Source organism: Ambystoma mexicanum, chromosome 1p (assembly GCF_040938575.1).
Source record: "Ambystoma mexicanum isolate Mex_15411 chromosome 1p, UKY_AmexF1_1, whole genome shotgun sequence".
NCBI lineage: Eukaryota > Metazoa > Chordata > Amphibia > Caudata > Ambystomatidae > Ambystoma > Ambystoma mexicanum.
This window is the reverse complement of record NC_090921.1, coordinates 321,805,070-321,811,069: the sequence shown is the minus strand read 5'-3', so window position 1 is coordinate 321,811,069 and position 6,000 is coordinate 321,805,070.

The window sequence follows — 6,000 nt, the reverse complement described above, 5'->3', positions numbered from 1 at the left end:
CAGGCATGTCACGTACCATTATTCCCAGTACGCATTTTGAGGACTAGTTAAACTAGGCTCGATTAGCCTAGTGATGCCATATACCATTATACACCGTTATAACAGTGAAGCATGGTTCTTTAGGATTAGTTAGAACACTGAGGGCGGATACCATTGTACCCAATGAGCACATTGATACTTGGTTCCGTTAGGACTAGTTAGTACATTGAGGTCAGATGCCATTATACACAGTTATTAGCACAGTGAGTCCTGGTTTTGTTTGAACAGGTAAACATAGTGAGATAACATTCCATTATGCATAGTTCACAGTGATGCCATGCTTTGTTAGATCCAGAAAGTGCACATGTTCGACTCACAGGCTCCACTCGCCTGAATGGAAATATTAGTGGCTCGGGAGAGTCTCCACATGCCCGGTTGCCCACATCCAGAAGGCTCCACCGGTTCCGGGCACTTCTTCAGCCTGTTCCATCTTTTGGCCTCCAAGGTCTAAGCTGGACCCTTGTCAAAGCATCTCTCTGTTCCATGCTGCAAGGCCAACGCTCATTGCAGCCACTGCTGTTTGCCAGCGAGCATCGGACTGCTCTTCAAGGATCTAGCAGAGGTTCCCACTTGAGGACCAACACCCCTTGGGTCATTCCTCCATTACGCTCTGTCCCAGTCAAGTGATGAAACCCCAGACGGTCTGAGCCATCCTTCACCACGCTCCCCACTCAGACCCTGCCGTCCGTTCCGAGCAAACAACTTTCATATTGTATGATGGTGATGTCCTGGCCCAAACAGCCCCATCCCTAGGCACTGTGCAGAGGGGTAGGCTGAGATTGGACAGCTGGTGAAGGGATAACCACCCTGTCACCAACCCCGTCAAGCTCACATCAATTACAGGACGCCTAACTAACTGTCCATGGGTGGTGACAAGGCGGCTTTGCATTTCAGCTGCCACATCTGTTGTTCCCCATGTAAATCCTCCTGAGAAAAAAAATATTGACACATTGCATTTATAAAGATGGTTTATATGGATGAAGGATAGATTTTGTATTATCTTTACATTTGTTGTTGTATTTGTTTGTATTGAGGAACTGGCTGTCATTTCTAACATACATGACTTACAAGTTAGGCAATAACATAGAGCAGACATAGTTCAGGTGTAAGGTACATTTACATAACAGCATTGTTTAATTGAGTGACATATACTGGGTAGACAACAAAAAGAGTGACAACATACCAGGGACAAAGACTGGAGGACATAACCATATTTTATAACATTGACAGCCTGAGGCAAAAGTTACAAATGATATAGGGCTTCTGAGGAAAGGATGCAGGAGTAGTGGGTTGGGTGGTTCATTTTGATTGGAGGGTGGAAGGGTTTGGCAGGCTGCTTCCATAGCTATCAGATAGAGATTGAGCTGTGTTTTGAAGAGCTCCACTGAATAGATGGTTTTGATGGCCGGGAGGAGAGTGGAGCAAGTAGGGAAATGGAGTCAATTTGGGAAGTTAAAAGCCTGTAGGGGGACTGATAGGTTGTGAAAAGACAAGCAGTGGGGCGTTCTGAGGGCGACTACACTTTGTTGTCAGCGAGGTAGTGGAGGGCGAGACTGTGACAAGTCAACTTCATCCCTGGACCAGTGTTCCAGGAATTAATATTTGTTTCTAAACCATCAATCAGCCCAACACAGTACACTAGAAGGGATCTGAACAGATTGGAAACACAAGCAATTTATAATCCTCCTTGTCCAATTTTGGTAACGTGGATGGAGTGGCAGGCTTATCTCTGAAAGATTGTGGATAGTTGGTTAGTCGCAACACAGCGAAAATACAATTAATCGCAATAGTTCAAGGATACTTGGTTTCAACACAAAGGGAGCAATGGGTCATACAACTTCACTAGGGGCCTCCCGAGAAGGACTAGGGGGACAGAACCACAATGTACCTTGTGCTCTAGGAGTTCTTGCTGCTCAAAAGGGTTGAGTTGGTTCCACAGCGGTTTGCAGCTTCTGCAACACAGTTCAAGATGGGAAACAGATGTATCAGGCAGCAGGCAGGGATTACTGTGAATTAATCGAAAAGAATTTACCTACTGGAGAATAGACCGCATTTTTTTTCGATTTTTTTTTTAATAATGTGGGGGGAGGGGGGGGAGTCCCCATGCCCCCCACATCACCTGACCATAACCTATTCCCTTACCCCCACATCAATATTTAATAAAAAGTAACCAAAATACCTAACGAATTTGACCAAAAGAAATGCTGCCAATTCTGCGTAGGTCAATTTGGTATTCGATCAATTTGGGTAATACCGCAGGCAGTTCAGAGAACGAAGCTGGATGAACGGCTGCAGGCTGGCCTACAAGATGGCTTAGGGTTAGGAATCGTCTCATTGCTGGTTGCGGGTTCTGAAGCACTGGTTGATGCGTCTCGGTCGGCTTTAGCAACTGCGGTGTAACAACAGTCAGCGGTGCAGTCGGTTGCAGTTCAAAGGGCTAAACTGGCTCGAAAAAGTCCTTTAAGGTGGACATCAGTAGATGTTTGTCGATGCACTCCTCCTAGCTTCTTCACTGGGCTTGTGTCGTCCATAAGGCAGACAGCCCATAGCTGAGGAGAGTGTTACAGGCAGCGGCCTTGTCCTTCGTTCAGTTCAGAGAAGCTCTGCCACTTCCCACCTGGGAGGCTTGCTGCATAGCTTACCAGGGCATGCTGTGTGCTGGCTGGTGTGAAAAACATGAAGGCGTTTCCCGAACTACACCCCAGGTATCTGTCATCCAGGTGGTCAGGACACGGCCATCACTAATGGAACCATATCCTGGGGTGGACCAGTGAGGGAGGATCACCTGGATGGGAGATGGAGTGGAACGGGAACACCGATGGGTGAGATGTGGTATGACCCTTCTATTAGTCCCTCTTTCTTATCTTACTACATAGGGCACTCAACCTCTCAATTCCCCCCTTCCAACATGAACACTTTCATGCACCACAGAAGACAATGGACTAACACCAGAGCCATTTACCTGACATGTCCCAAAACAAGTGTCAGGCAAAGTCAGGCAATTGACCAGAATCACACACATCGGATGGCCCTTTCCATTCCCCACAGGGATAAAAGGTGGAGCACCAGAGCACAATGAAGCAAGGCAGACAGCATGACGAGACAGCTATCCAAACCCAGCATTTCAGACCCGGCAGTTCAAGAGAAGGAGAAAGGCGGTGGGAACCAAGAGGATGACAAGGAGTGAAATGACCTTGCCCTTTCCATCGCAAACCTGCAAAGCCTTGGTAGGAGGAAATGTAAGACCGCATACAATAGCCCAAGTGTGTTGCAGCAGATGTCAGAGGTACACAGAGCGCGCCTATGCTGATAAACTGGAGCATGGGCGACTCCTGCTACCATAGGACCTGCCTTGACTCCAGATACAAGGAAAGCCAAGCGGTTCATCACAGCCGGTGAGTCGATGGGAGAGCCAATAAAAAAAAAATCGAACTGTGTTGAATGAAAGTCGTGAAGTGGCACTTTCTTCAAAGTTCAAAGAACTGTTAAATTATTAAGGGAAAACAAGCTGCAGAGGGGCCCGCCACCAAGTGGATGCTGACATGAGAAACTCTGGTGGATCCAGTGTTGCTTGAAACTACAGATACCAGAAGGCTGTAAGAGAGCCACCAAGACAGGTCAAAGTGGCCATACAGGCGGTCTAGCAAAATCCCTGTACAATCGAAAGTCTTTGACCGACAAACTGTTATACAAGTAAAGGGGAGCATATCCTGCCAAGATGAAATGTGAAGTGGCAAGAGTGAATCCAAAGGAGGGATGCTGATAAGGAGGGGGGGTCCCCTCCCTCCCTCTCCCCCTACCTCAAATCCTACACCGTGACTCCCTTCTCCTACCCCCTCCTCCACCCTCCCCCCACCTTTGAAAATAGTTTTACTTATTGTTCCAATGACCTGTTCATGTTTGTAAATATGATTCTCTCACTTTTGTACCTGTCATATTGTAAAGCGCTTTGGCTTAAAGCGCTATCTAAATTCAATAAACATAAAAATAAAGAAGGGGCAAAGCCTGTAGTCCATGAGCACAGTATGTTGACAGAAGTGAACCCGACCGAGGGTGGTCCACAGTGAATTTTTGTGCAAAATTGGCAAGAGTGAACCCGGAGGAGGGATGCCGACAAAAAGGGGCAAAGCTTGATGCCTAAAGGAAACGTTCGTGTTGACAAAGATGAACCCGTGAAAGGAAAGTTCACAGTGAACTGTTGAAAAGACATTATGCGAAAGTGACAGAGTAGATTGTACTTGAAATATAAGCAAGAGTGAACCTGGCGGAGGGAGGCTGACATTCAAGAGGGGTCTGCACCCGCAACAGGGGGACCCAGAGGTGAAGAATCATCACCTCAACCGTAGACCGAAAGGAACTTTTGTTTTGTTTTGTAAAACCTATCAGGCACTCAGAAGCAGGAGATTGAATCATCGAAGGTCCTTATTTCATGAGAAACGTTTGGTGGATAGGACCCCGGAAGAGGGACGATCCAGGGGCGAAAACCCATCATCCAAAAGTACAAAGAGAAGGAACCTTTTGTTTATTTTATGACCCTTGAGGGCAAGAGACTTCCAAGTGAAAGGAGACTTGGCCGTCAAGGCTCTTGAGTAAAGATACATGGCCCTTGCAAACCCGATAGCCGATTCCCTGTCAATATATACTGAGGGCGGGAGCTGGCATCAGGTTGACACAGTGCATATGAAAGGGTGTTGGGGATTCCCGTCTCCTTTGTTAGCCTCTGCAGACTTAACACATGTGGGCATGTTTGAAGTATACTCCAGTCGGATGTTATCACTGCCACCAACTGCAGGTCTCAACAAAAGGACAGGGTCGATCCATGGTGCCTTCTTTAGTTAATTTGGCCAAACCTTCTTCCTGCGATGGCCAGCCTAACTAAATATGACAAAGGTGCTTCGCCTGTAGGCTGTGTCCACCCAGAGTCCACAGGTCTATGCTTATGCCTTGCAGTGTGCATAGGAAAATGTGTGCGGATTAGCCCCAGACATTTTCCAGAGGTTAATATAACATCATTCAAAAAAAAAAATTAAAAGCCCAGGCGAGCGCCCACCCTCCGTGCGGATGGGCGAATTCCTCACAGAGACTATGAATGGATGTATAGACGACTAGCTGGAATTTAAAGAAGGACATTTTGGATGGAGAGCCATGTAGTGTTTTGAGGGTAGGTAGAGGTGGAGGAGAATTTTGGAAGTTTGAATAGAGTGTGTGTCTCAAAGTTGAAGAGTTTGCTGAGGGGAGCATTAGAATTGAGGGGTAGTGGGATTCCAAGATGGCCACCGAACTGCAAAGTCGCGGCATCTCAAGCTCCGTACCCTCTGTTATGATATGGCATTCATAACACACCTACACACACACACACACACCTACCTACACACACACCTACACACACACACACACGTTTAGAAGCACAGCTCGGCCAGCAATAGCACATGGAAGCCTGGAGCAGGGGAAACACTTTGGGAGTGAACAGCAGGCCTTGGGGAGTGAACGGCAGGTCCCGCAAATTTGGTGAATTGCTACTGGTGCTCCGGACAGTTTTCCCGTAGAGGGCACTATGGACGGCAGCCTCGGCTCCTGGTGGGCTCTGCGCAGTACTTTCGCGCACCCAGCACAAGCAGCTACGGGGGACCGGGAGGTCCAGACCCGGCTCGCTTTGCACTCAGCCAGGTAGAAAAGGCAACCCCAGGCCTGGCTCCCATTACTGGGCAAAGAAGCTGCTGTGCCCCGGACCGCCCTCTACCAAACTGCAGGCCAGCATGTCCCGGGGAGGTGGACATCGGCCGTTCCTGCCATCAACCCGCTCGGACTTAGCTCCAGACCCGAAGGGTGCACCAGCTTCCTCAGCGCCGTCATAGGACATGCTGTCAGCCCTCACTGTTGCGAGGGAAGCGGGATTGGGCCCGGAGTGCAGCAGCAACTCCTCCCATCCTGCAAGCAAGTGAGTTATATTCTTAGCTGGAG